The sequence below is a fragment of the Hordeum vulgare genome, chromosome 7H (genome assembly GCF_904849725.1).
Source record: "Hordeum vulgare subsp. vulgare chromosome 7H, MorexV3_pseudomolecules_assembly, whole genome shotgun sequence".
Lineage (NCBI taxonomy): Eukaryota > Viridiplantae > Streptophyta > Magnoliopsida > Poales > Poaceae > Hordeum > Hordeum vulgare.
The window spans coordinates 575380515-575394566 of record NC_058524.1 but is presented as its reverse complement, the minus strand read 5'-3'; positions in this window follow the sequence as shown (position 1 = coordinate 575394566).

Below are 14052 nucleotides of genomic sequence, written 5' to 3'. Positions count from 1 at the left end.
GAGACAGAGGGAGTTTGGATTAACTTCCCGTGGTTGCTTCGGTCGAACCGACGCGCCGGGACCTCAGCATTTCACTTGATGACGGCATATTTCCTTCTCTTCTTGCGGGACGACGACGTCATATTTCCAACCAGCGAACCCTCAATTCCCAAGCATCTGCCTGCCTGCCTGCTTTGTTCCTGAGAAAATCTTATCGATATTAGTACATGCTCAAGTACAACACGGTAATACTTCCTCCGTTTTTATTACTATCAACAAAAAGAGCATGTACATTGCAACGAAATAAAACCAGAGTTAAATACACCGAAGGTGTCTCAACTTGTCTTGTTTGATCAGTTTAGTGTCTAAAATTATAAAATACACGAAACTGATGTTCGAACTTGTTTGGATGTATAAATACGGTGCCTTCGTTCGTATCTGGACGTACGTCCAGTCCGTGTGGCATGCCGTCGGCCCACCTGTTAGTGGCCGAGAGCTGGGAAGGCGCTGGATGGCCCGATTGTGAGTTTTTTTTTGTACAACCTCCCTCGTATTTTATTTGATCACCCATAAAAACTTCACAAATCAGAAAGTAGAAAGAAAAAAATTTGCATAATACAGGACCAAACTATCACAGATTGCATTGTACACAGAGGTAGTCCACTGGGCTAACTCGGTGCATATTGAAGAGGTCGAAGTCTATATATTGCTTTGATATTTAAAAAGTAACTTTGCAGCATAGGCACATTGTGTCCTATTTTTTGAACTTCAAAGAAATTGATTTTTACAGCTAAAATTTTATGATTTTTTTTGTGCATGCACACATAGAAGTGTAATATATCCGTGTGAATTTTCATCAATATTTGTGCATGTATGTGGGAGATAAAAAAAGGCAAACCCATACAAACATCAACTTGTTTTTCTTTTGGCCTTTTTTTGTTTTTGTTTCTTTGCAGGGTATAATATAGCATAATTTCGAACGAAATGTGGAAGACACTTAGAGCACATGCATAAGTTTTGCGTGAAAACAATCAACTATCTTTAAAACTTTGAAGTGCCAGTTTTTAGCCTAAAAGATATGCTTAGTGGCCACAGTGCTCCAAGAATTCTGCTTTGATGGCCACTTCAACCGATTTTTATTTGTATGTCGCTTCTGTGGACTTGCACAAGTTTTATTTTTGTTTTTCCAAGTTCTTTGTTTTTGTTAGTCACATTATTTTTACAGTTCAAAAAAGAAATGTAACAAAAAACTACAACTGTCATAAACTTAAAGAAAGTATTAGTGCATTTGAAAAAATGTTTAACATGTTGTTGGAAAATGTTCTACATGGAAAAAATGATGTGACATCTATTTTAAAAATGTTTGTCTTGTATTAAAAAATTGGCAATGCGTATTTATAAAAAGTTCAGCATGTATTAAAAAATTATTATGTAACATTCTGAATAATTGTATTAAATTTTTTACGTGAGTCACTGCCACGTGTGTCACCGCCACGTGGGATGGACGTATGTTCATATACGGAAAGAGACACCGTATTTGTACGCTCGGACAAGCTCGAGCATCAATTTTATGTATTTTGCAACTTTAGGAATCAAACTGACCATGCAGAACAAGTTGAGGCACCTCCAATGTATTTAACTCATAAAATAACATACATCCCTAATCCAATAATATCATGACTAAAGAGCACAATAAGTTCTCGTGCATCCCATCTGTGTTGCCCTTTATTCTCCTTCCCACCCTCGTCGTCACATGCCTCGGTGTTGAAACAATCACAACGTGTTTGAGTATGGTCAATCCTAAGGTGTCTTTCTCTTTCCGCATAAAATAAAGAATCTCCTTCCTTTTTACCGGAAAGTTTTGTCGAGGTATGCATGTGTGGTTATAAATGGTTTCTTTCGTCTCCAAACTAATTTTGTTGACTTGTTGATTTCCAATTGGATCTACAACGGTACAAAATAAAGACGGATCATGCGTTATTCATTATGGTTGGACCTTAAATAGCATTTTCAAAATGTTTAACATTAAAACATTGTCATATTTAGATTCTACACACTTTTTAAACAATTTCCATATAGAACATGTCAAAATTGGAGACATGATTTAAAATTAGTGATCGTGGTTTAGATTTGTAGGACAGATTTATTTTGTTTCTACTATGATTCCCAATAGCCGCCCCTTCCCAACGACCATCTCACGTGTCACGGCGATTCCTAAGACATTATCTATTTTTAATTAAGAATAAAATAAAAATGGATATAGGAGAAGAAGTTTACGGGATGAAAGTTGCTCCCACACAACTTCCTAAATTTTGCGGTCACATAAAACTAGTTTTACGGAAAGTTTTCTAAGAGCATCTCAAGCAGATCCCGTATAAGTGGTCAAATCCGTAAAAAATTGCGTTTTACAGTTTTGATCAGAAAAGGTGTGCAGAATAGAAACCGTAAAAGTGCTCCAACCCGTAATTTTTTAAGGGACACGGAAAAGCCACACCCGAAACCCTTATTTTTGAAGGTTGGAAGGCTGATTCTAGGAGGGCCCGTATACCGGTCAAACCTCGTCGGAGCAAATACGCCGCCGCGGAGTTTGCCGAAATCCGTCCTAAACTCGCCGGAATTCATCACCGTACGCCGGAAAAAGGCCGCTGGACGCCGCAATCGATCGCTGCCGGATTGAATTGGACAAGCTTGACCTCGCCGTGGCCTCCCATGACCTCAGCCTGGCTGCCGGAATCCTCCCGACACGACCGGCAAAGGGGCAAGACTCGCCCGTCGCGGCTGACAACAGAGGACAGTGCCGACGGGCTACGGGGCATGGCCGGCCGGCGACAAGGCGTGGCCGGCGAGGCGGGGCGCGGCCTGCGTGGTGATGGGGCGCGACCGTTGGGGACGTGGCGCGTCCGACGGGCGACGGGGTTGGACACGGCCGATGTGGCCGGCACAGCCGGTTGGAGGAAGAGGCGGCGGCCGCCGAACTAGAGGAAGGAGCTCTTTATTCCAGTTTTAGAGTTTGCTTTACAGTGTCTGTTCGACCATAACTAAAATGAACCCTTAAAATACCTTTTTTTTGACTCGTATCTTAATTTTACAATTTGCGTTTTTATGGTGTCCGTTAGAGACGCTCTAAGGGAGCTATGTGAGTTGTTCTAACAAAGGGAGTTGCGTGTAATTCCTTGGCTTCTCTTTAGCATATGCTCACTTTGTTTTTATTTACTCCACATATTAGCTTTGGAGTAAATTGAACTTTTATAAAGTTTGACCAAGTTTATGGAAAACAATCTATAGTGGAATTACCACTCCTTCGTACATACCAAACAAGTCCATGGTAACCCGATTAGGTGTAATCCAGATCAATTTTAGATTGTTTTCGACAAATTTTGTCATTTTTTTTATAAAGATTGACTTAGGTCAAAGTTTTGGTTCAATTCTAATTATATTGATTTGGTATTGTGGATGTTAATAATATTTTGTATGAACTTGATCAAAGTTTATGAGTTTGACTCAAGTGAAAACTAATATACGCAATCTATACCTATGTGAGGAGTGCTTCTGTCCATTCATCATGAATTTTACAGAAACTCCCCTACAGTTCTTCTACCTATGGTCCTACTTTAAGTGAGACTAAAAAACAATTCGCTCTTTTGCAGGAAACTCCTTCATCTTTCAGCTACTCAGCATGCGTTACTGTTTGAAGTGAGTTCATTTTTTTCCTATGGAAGCCCCCCTATTATTTTGGTTAATCGACCCGCAACCCATCTAAAAAGTAATGTTTTGGGCAGATTCAAATGTTAGAGAAAATCCATGAAGGTGTGCATACAAGGTTAGATCTGATCTTACCAACAGTGAGTTGTGGAGGAAGAAGTGTTGGTGAAGATCGTTCTCGGAATTAACATGGTTTTGTTTTTTGTGCATAAAATGAAAGTTTTCAAAATTGCCCGATGCTTTTTGATGATTATTTCTGGAACATATGAGCAATATTGAAGTGAAGAACCACCAGAAGGGAGCCATCTATGGACCATAAGCCAACACGGCACGCCCACCCCCTTGGGCGCGTCGTGATGACTTGTGGGGCTCACGTGGCTCCGTTTAGCATGATTCCAATGCCAAAAGTCCTATATAAATAGAAACCCTCAAAAATAAACAGAGAACTTCCTCCTGACCGCCATAACTCTTTGTATCGACGAAAAACCCATCTGGAGCCTTTCCAGTACCCTACTGGAGGGGAGAAGTCATCTTCGGTGGCCATCTTCATCATCCCGGTGGAGGCCATGATGAGGAGGGAGTAGTTCACCCTCGGGGCAGAAGGTATGTACCAGTAGCTATGTGTTCAATCTCTCCCTCGTGTTCTTTGGATGTCCCTATCTTGAGGGATGATCATATGATTCTACTATCTTACCAATGTTGAGAGATTGCACTAGTGAAAGTATGAACCATATGCCTTGTTTCTAAGCACTAATATAACATTTTGCTCCCTGTTTACTAATTGTTGCCTTGCGTTTTTTTATTTATATTATAAAAAACTATTTCTACTATCCATACTATACTTGGATCACCATCTCTTTGCCAAACTAGTGCACCTATACAATTTATCATTGCATTGGGTGTGTTGGGACAGAAGAGATTTCTTGTATCTGATTGCAGGGTTGTTTGAGAGAGATCATCTTCATCCTACACCTTTCGCGGATTGATAAACCTTGGCTCATCCACTTGAGGGAAATTTGTTGATGTCCTACAAAACTCTGCACTTGAAGGCCCAATAACGTCTACAAGAATAAAGTTTCATAGTAGGCTGATCACCCACAAGTATAGGGGATCAATCGTAGTCCTTTCGATAAGTAAGAGTGTCGAACCCAACGAGGAGTAGAAGGATCTGACAAGTGGTTTTCAGCAAGGTAAAATCTGAGGCACTGAAATTGTCGGTAACAAGTGATTGTGTGGTGAGATGATTCGTAGCAAGCAACAAGTAACAAAAGTAGCAACGGCGCAGCAAAGTGGCCCAATCCCTTTTGTAGCAAGGGACAAGCCTGGACAAAGTCTTATAGGAGGAAAAACGCTCCCGAGGACACACGGGAATTTCTGTCATGCTAGTTTCATCAAGTTCATATGATTCACGTTCGTTACTTTGATAGTTTGATATGTGGGTGGACCGGCGCTTGGGTACTGCCCTTACTTGGACAAGCATCCCACTTATGATTAACCCCTCTCGCAAGCATCCGCAACTACGAAAGAATAATTAAGACAAAGTCTAACCATAGCATTAAACTAGTGGATCCAAATCGGCCCCTTACGAAGCAACGCATAAACTAGGGTTTAAGCTTCTGTCACTCTAGCAACCCATCATCTACTTACTACTTCCCAATGCCTTCCTCTAGGCCCAAATAATGGTGAAGTGTTATGTAGTCGACGTTCACATAACACCACTAGAGGAAAAACAACATACAACATATCAAATTACCGAACGAATACCAAATTCACATGACTACTATTAGCATGACTTATCCCATGTCCTCCGGAACAAAAGTAACTACTCACAAAGCATAATCATATTCATAATCAGAGAGGTAATGAGTAGCATCAAGGATCTGAACATAAACTCTTCCACCAAATATTCCAACTAGCATCAACTACAAAGAGTAATCAACACTACTAGCAACCTTACAAGTACCAATCGGAGTCGCGAGACGGAGATTGGTTACAAGTGATGAACTAGGGTTTGGAGATGAGATGGTGCTGATGAAGATGTTGATGGTGAAGAGTCCCCTCCGATGAGAGGAGTGTTGGTGATGACGATGACGATGATTTCCCCCTTCGAGAGGGAAGTTTCCCCGGCAGGATCATCCTGCCGGAGCTCTAGATTGGTTCTGCTCAAGTTCCGCCTCGTGGCGGCGGCGAAACCACGAAAAAGCTCCTCCCTGATTTTTTCCTGGACGAAACCCTTCATATAGCAAAAGAGGGGGCAAGTGGGCCTGCAGGGTGCCCACAAGCCCTCATGGCGCGGCCTGGGGGGTGGTCGCGCCGTGCAGGCTTGTGGCCACCTGCACGCCCCCCTCTAGCACTTCTTCGGCCCAATATTTTTGATAAATCGGGAAAAAAATCCTCGTTGATTTTTACGGCGTTTGGAGTTGCGCAGAATAGGTATCTCAACTTTGCTCCACTTTCAGGCCAGAATTCCAGTTGCCGCCATTCTCCCTCTTCATGTAAACCTTGCAAAATAAGAGAGAAAAGGCATAAGAACTGTACCATGAAGTGAAATAACAGCCAAAGATGCAAAATGGACGTATCAACTCCCCCAAGCTTAGACCTCGCTTGTCCTCAAGCGAAAGCCGAGCTCAATAAATATGTCCACATGTTTAGGGAGAGAGGTGTCGACAAAACAAGATACGAACATGCATGCATCATGATCATGATGAGAACAACAATACCAACATATAATCTCTCATGCTAAAGTGATAAGTCCTTCACAAGGTAAACCATGGATCAAGAACTTTACCGAGAAGTAACAACTGATAGCCTTTAGTCATTGAAGCAATTGCACTTTATCACAACATCAGAAAGAGTCAAATAAGAGCTTGTAAAGCAAATCCACATACTCATTCATTCTTTCGTTCTCTACAATTGCTACAACTCACGTGGTACTCATGAGATCAAAGTTTCAGCTGGACATAGAGAAAGATAGGGGCTTACAGTTTTGCCTCCCAACTGCTTACCTCAAGGGTAATGTCCACAATAATAATTCATGAATACTTACCTCCAAGTTGACATATGAATATAGATCTTTCCCTAGCATATGACGTTAGCCAAGATAAATGCGAAATAAGGAATTGGTGAAGATCACCATGACTCTTTCAGGGGCAAAAAGTAAAGGTACAAGATAGGCCCTTCGCAGAGGGAAGCAGAGGTTGTCATGCGCTTTTGAGGTTTGGATGCGTGTCCTCTTAGTGCGGAGGAACGTCACTTTATATTGCCTCCTGTGATAAAAAAAACTTTATTATGCACTATGTCGCTTTTATGTCTTCCTCATCACAGGTTCGTATATAGCTTATTTTCCACACACTAATAGATCATACATATTAGAGAGCAATTTTTATTGCTTGCACCGATGACAACTTACTTGAGGGATCTTATTCAATCCATAGGTAGGTATGGTGGACACTCATGGCAAAACTGGTTTGAAGGTTTATGGATGCACAAGTAGTATCTCTACTTGGTGCGGGAGTTTTGGCTAATATGAGGTGGAAGCAATCGTCACATGCTAAGGGATCTCTAATCATATAACATTGTTGAGAGGCAAGCAAACACAATTCATTACGTTATCTTCCTTGTCCAACATATATTTCTAGGCATGCAATAGTTTGGTGAGTGTTCACAATCATAGATGGTGTCAGAGATGATATATTTATATGTGAACCTCTCCTTCTTTATCACTTCCTATTAATTACAACAATGACCAAGGTCTACGTTTGCCTACCCTCAACAAGTTTCAATCCTCATTCTTTTTATATGTGAAGCCATCACTTCCCATAAGATCATTACATGATCTTCCATGCTTTTGTTCTATTCTCACTCTTTTGATCATGGCAAGAGGCAAAGCCCTTCAACTAAGACACTCTTTATTATCTGGCTCACGAGCAAGAATACAACGGGGGGTGGCACAAAGCAAAACTCAAGACTAAAACACTAAGACTTTTAAACTACTAGAGAAAAAGAAAACTGAAAAGGAAAACTAAAACAAAGGTAAAGGCAAAAGATGTGATGGTGATATGATACCGGGGCAACTCCCCCAAGCTTGGCACAAGCCAAGGGGATTGCCCATACCAATGCTCAGTTGTCTTCCTTTGGTGGTGATGGTGGAGTTGTTGCAATCTTTGACTCCAAGAGGGCCATTAATCTTTGATTTATACCTTGGAGATCTGTGATATGTTTTTCCAGCAAAACAACTTCACGAGTGAGACAAGTATTGCGAGCACGAGTTGTTTCACAAAACCTCAAGAGTTCAATCAAAGATGGAGACACTAGGTGGAGGTAGGGTTGGAGGAAATCCACTTCTTCAACTTCTTCCTTGTTGAGCACATATTGCACTTCGTCCCATGCCTGATCCTTCTCCTTAGCTTTGCCCTTGGTTTCTTTAGGTAGCCTTTCCTTAGCCTCCATGACCTCCATCCTTTTTAGATCAGCATTTACCACTCTCGGACAATTACCTTCCGTGTTGTTGATCTTGATAACACCGGAACGATATACTTCCTCAACAACATAGGGACCTTCCCATTTAGAGAGAAGCTTGCCTGCAAAGAATCTTAAACGAGAGTTATATAGCAAGACATAATCACCTACATTGAACTCACGCTTTTGTATCCTCTTATCGTGCCACCTCTTAACCTTCTCTTTGAACAACTTGGCATTCTCATATGCCAGAGTTCTCCACTCATCAAGCGAGCTAATATCAAATAACCTCTTCTCGCTGGCAAGTTTGAAAGAAAAGTTGAGCTCTTTGATTGCCCGATAAGCTTTATGCTCTAGCTCAAGAGGTAAGTGACATGCTTTACCGTACACCATTTTGTACGGAGACATGCCCATGGGATTCTTATAGGCAGTTCTATAAGCCCAAAGTGCATCATCGAGCTTCTTAGACCAATTCTTTCTAGACCTGTTGACAGTCTTTTGCAGAATCAGTTTAATCTCTCTATTACTTAGCTCTACTTGAGCACTGGACTGAGGGTGATAGGGAGACACAATTCTATGGTTGACATCGTACTTAGCAAGCGTTTTACGGAAAGCACCATGAATGAAGTGTGAACCACCGTCGGTCGTTAGATATCTAGGGACTCCAAATCTAGGGAAGATAACTTCTTTCAGCATCTTGATAGAGGTGTTGTGATCAGCACTACTAGTGGGGATAGCTTCTACCCACTTAGTGACGTAATCAACATCAACTAAGATGTGAGTGTACCCATTGGATTTTGGAAAAGGTCCCATATAATCAAAGCCCCAAACATCAAATGGTTCAATGACAAGTGAATAGTTCATAGGCATTTCATGACGTTTACCGATATTACCTATTCCTTGACATTCATCACAGGACAAGACAAACTTACGGGCATCCTTGAAGAGAGTGGGCCAATAGAAACCTGATTGCAACACCTTGTGTGCAGTTCTATCTCCCGCATGGTGTCCTCCGTAGGCCTCGGAGTGACACTTCTGTAGGATCTGTCCCTGTTCATGTTCAGGTACACAACGTCTAATAACACCATCTACTCCTTCCTTATAAAGGTGAGGAGCATCCCAAAAGTAATGTCTCAAGTCAAAGAAGAATTTCTTCTTTTGCTGGTACCTGAAACTAGGTGATATGTACTTGGCAACGATATAGTTTGCATAATCAGCATACCACGGTGCACTACGTGAAGCATCAATGACATTCAGTTGCTCATCAGGAAAGCTATCATCAATAGATTGTGGGTCATCAAGAACGTTCTCCAACCTAGACAAGTTATCTGCTACGGGGTTATCAACACCCTTTCTGTCGACAACGTGCAAATCAAAATTCTTGTAGCAAGAGAACCCATCTGATAAGTCTAGGTTTAGCATCTTTCTACTCCATGAGGTACTTAATAGCAGCATGATCAGTGTGAATAGTGACTTTGGAATCAACTATGTAACACCTAAACTTTTCACATGCAAACACAACTGCTAAAAACTCCTTCTCCGTAGTAGCATAGTTTCTCTAGGCACTGTCTAGAGTTTTACTAGCGTAGTGAATAACATTCAACTTCTTATCAACTCTTTGCCCTAGAACAGCACCAACATCATAATCACTAGCGTCACACATGATCTCAAAAGGCAGGTTCCAATCAGGTGGTTGAACAATAGGTGCAGTTATCAAAGCCCTCTTAAGTATTTCGAAGGCTTCCTCACAATCATCGTCAAAAACAAAAGGAATATCCTTTTGTAAGAGATTGGTAAGAGGCCTAGAAATCTTAGAGAAGTCTTTGATGAACCTTCTATAGAAACCATCATGACCGGGGAAGCTTCTTATACCTTTGATATATGTGGGGTATGGCATTTTCTCGATTGCATCAACCTTAGCCTTATCGACTTCAATACCTCTTTCAGAAATTTTATGTTCTAAGACGATGCCTTCATTAACCATAAAGTGGCACTTCTCCCAATTCAAGACAAGATTGGTGTCTTTACATCTCTGTAAGGCTCGACCAAGGTTGCTGAGGCAATCATCAAAGGAAGACCCGTAAACACAGAAGTCATCCATGAAAACCTCGACAATCTTTTCACAAAAGTCAGAGAATATAGCCATCATACATCTTTGAAAAGTGGCAGGTGCATTTCATAAGCCAAAAGGCATACGTCTATAAGCAAAGGTACCGAAAGGACAGGTGAAAGTGGTTTTCTCCTGATCAGATTGTGCAACTGGTATTTGGAAGAAACCAGAATAACCGTCTAGAAAGCAGAAGTGTGTGTGTTTGGACAACCTTTCTAGCATTTGGTCGATAAAAGGCAAAGGGTAATGATCTTTCCTAGTGGCTTTATTCAATTTCCTAAAATCGATCACCATCCTATAGCCAGTAATAATCCTCTGTGGGATCAATTCATCCTTATCATTAGAGATAACGGTAATGCCTCCCTTCTTAGGGACGTAATGCACCGGACTCACCCAATCGCTATGAGCAACATGACAGATAATACCCGCTTCCAGGAGCTTTAGTATTTCTTTTCTCACTACTTCTTTCATTTTAGGATTTAATCTCCTTTGATGATCAGCAACTGGTTTGAAATCAGGATCAGTTTTAATCTTGTGCTGGCATAGAGTGGGACTAATGCCCTTAAGATCATCAAGAGTATATCCAATAGCAGCACGGTGTTTCCTCAGAGTTTTTAGCAACTTCTTTTCATCATGCTCTCAGAGGCTAGCACTAATAATGACAGGATATATCTGTTTTTCATGAAGATAGGCATACTTAAGAGTATCAGGCAACTGTTTAAGCTCGAAAACAGGATCACCCTTTGGTGGGGGTGGATCCCCAAGCAGTTCAACAGGAAAGTTATTCTTAAGAATAGGATATTGTTCTAAGACAACTCTACCTATTTCATCCCTTTCGTCCATATGCATATCATTTTCATGCTCTAAGGGATCAGTAGGAGGCACGACAATAGAGGCTAAGGCAATAGTTTCATCCTTACTAGGCAACTCCTTTTCATGAGGTTATCTACCAAACTTATATAAATTGAACTCATGTGACACACCTTCAAAGCCAACAGTGACAGTTTGCTTCTCACAATCAATATGAGCATTGACGGTATTGATAAAAGGTCTACCAAATATGATGGGACAAAAGCTATCTTGTGCGGTAGCAAGAACGAGGAAATCAGCAGGATACTTCGTTTGACCACACAAGACTTCAACATCCCTAACAATTCCCACAGGGCAGATAGTATCTTTATTGGCAAGCTGAATAGTGACATCAATAGGCTCTATCTCAACAGGTGCAATCTCATCTTTGATTTCATCATATAAGGATCGAGGTATTGCACTAACACTAGCACCCACGTCACATAAACCATGGTAACAATGATCTCCTATCTTAACAGAAACCACAGGCATGCCAACAACAGGCCTATGTTTGTCTCTAGCATGAGGTTTAGCAATTCTAGCAGCATCTTTACGGAAGTGAATATTATGTCCCTCAACTTCTTCAGACAGAAGATCTTTGATAATAGCAATGCTAGGTTCAACTCTAATTTACTCAGGGGGCGTAGGTGTTCTAATATAGCCTCTACGTATCACAGTTGAAGCTTTAGAATGATCCTTTATCCTTACAGGGAAAGGTGGTTTCTCAATGTAAGCACTGGGAACAACAGGATCATTGTAGGCAATGACTTTCTCTTCAACTGGAGTGGGTTTAACTACATTGACTTCTAAAGGAGGATGATATTTAAACCATTTCTCTTTGGGGAGATCAATATGAGCAGCAAAGGATTCACACAATGAAGCTACTATCTCAGAGTCAAGTCCATACTTAGCGCTAAAATCACTAAAGGTATTTGTCTCAACAAAGGATTTAACGCAATCAAACGTGAAATTCATACCTGACTCCTTACCTTCTTCAAGCTCCCAATCTTCAGAGTTGCGTTTAATTCTCTCCACTAAATTCCATTTGAAGTCAATATCTCTCTTCATAAAAGAACCGGTACAAGAAGTGTCAAGCATGGTGCGATCATCATGAGAAAGTCGAGCATAGAAGTTCTGAATGATAATTTCTCTCGAGAGCTCATGATAGGGGCATGAATATAGCATTGATTTAAGCCTCCCCCAAGCTTGAGCGATGCTTTCTCTGTCATGAGGCCAAAAATTGTAAATATAATTCCGATCACGATGTACTAAATGCATAGGATAAAACTTTTGATGAAATTCCAATTTCAACCGATTGTAGTCCCATGATCCAGTATCATCACATAGCCTATACCATGTCAACGCCTTATCCTTCAAAGATAAAGGAAAGACCTTCTTCTTGACCTCATCCTCCGGCACACCTGCAAGCTTAAATAAACCACAAACTTCATCTACATAGATTAGATGCAAGTCTGGATGTGATGTTCCATCTCATGTAAAAGGATTAGCCAGCAGTTTCTCAAGCATACCCGAAGGAAATTCAAAGCAAATATTTTCAGTAGGTGCAGCAGGTTGAGGAGGAACTATTTGTGCTTCCGTTCGAGGTGAAGATACCCCGAACAAGCCCCTCAAAGGATTAGTATCCATAGTGACAAGTGACAATAAATTTCAGCACACTATATGAATGTTTCCTTACCAAGTTCCACTTACCAAAGGCGCTTCACTCCCGGGCAACGGCGCCAGAAAAGAGTCTTGATGACCCACAAGTATAGGGGATCAATCATAGTCCTTTCGATAAGTAAGAGTGTCGAACCCAACGAGGAGTAGAAGGATCTGACAAGTGGTTTTCAGCAAGGTAAAATCTGAGGCACTGAAATTGTCGGTAACAAGTGATTGTGTGGTGAGATGATTCGTAGCAAGCAACAAGTAACAAAAGTAGCAACGGCGCAGCAAAGTGGCCCAATCCCTTTTGTAGCAAGGGACAAGCCTGGACAAAGTCTTATAGGAGGAAAAACGCTCCCGAGGACACACGGGAATTTCTGTCATGCTAGTTTCATCAAGTTCATATGATTCACGTTCGTTACTTTGATAGTTTGATATGTGGGTGGACCGGCGCTTGGGTACTGCCCTTACTTGGACAAGCATCCCACTTATGATTAACCCCTCTCGCAAGCATCCGCAACTACGAAAGAATAATTAAGACAAAGTCTAACCATAACATTAAACTAGTGGATCCAAATCGGCCCCTTACGAAGCAACGCATAAACTAGGGTTTAAGCTTCTGTCACTCTAGAAACCCATCATCTACTTACTACTTCCCAATACCTTCCTCTAGGCCCAAATAATGGTGAAGTGTTATGTAGTCGACGTTCACATAACACCACTAGAGTAAAAACAACATACAACATATCAAATTACCGAACGAATACCAAATTCACATGACTACTATTAGCATGACTTATCCCATATCCTGTAGGGGAACGTCGCATGGGAAACAAAAAATTTCCTACACGCACGAAGACCTATCATGGTGATGTCCATCTACGAGAGGGGATTTCCGATCTACGTACCCTTGTAGATTGCACAGTAGAATAGTTAAGAAACGCGGTTGATGTGGTGGAACGTCCTCACGTCCCTCGATCCGCCCCGCGAACCGTCCCATGAACCATCCCGCGATCCGTCCCACGATCCGTCCCGATCTAGTGCCGAACGGACGGCACCTCCGCGTTCAGCACACGTACAGCTCGACGATGATCTCGGCCTTCTTGATCCAGCAAGAGAGACGGAGAAGTAGATGAGTTCTCCGGCAGCGTGAGGACGCTCCGAAGGTTGGTGGTGATCTAATCTCAGCAGGGCTCCGCCCGAGCTCCGCAGAAACGCGATCTAGAGGTAAAACCGTGGAGGTATGTGGTCGGGCTGCGTGCCAAAAGTTGTCTCAAATCAGCCCTAAACCC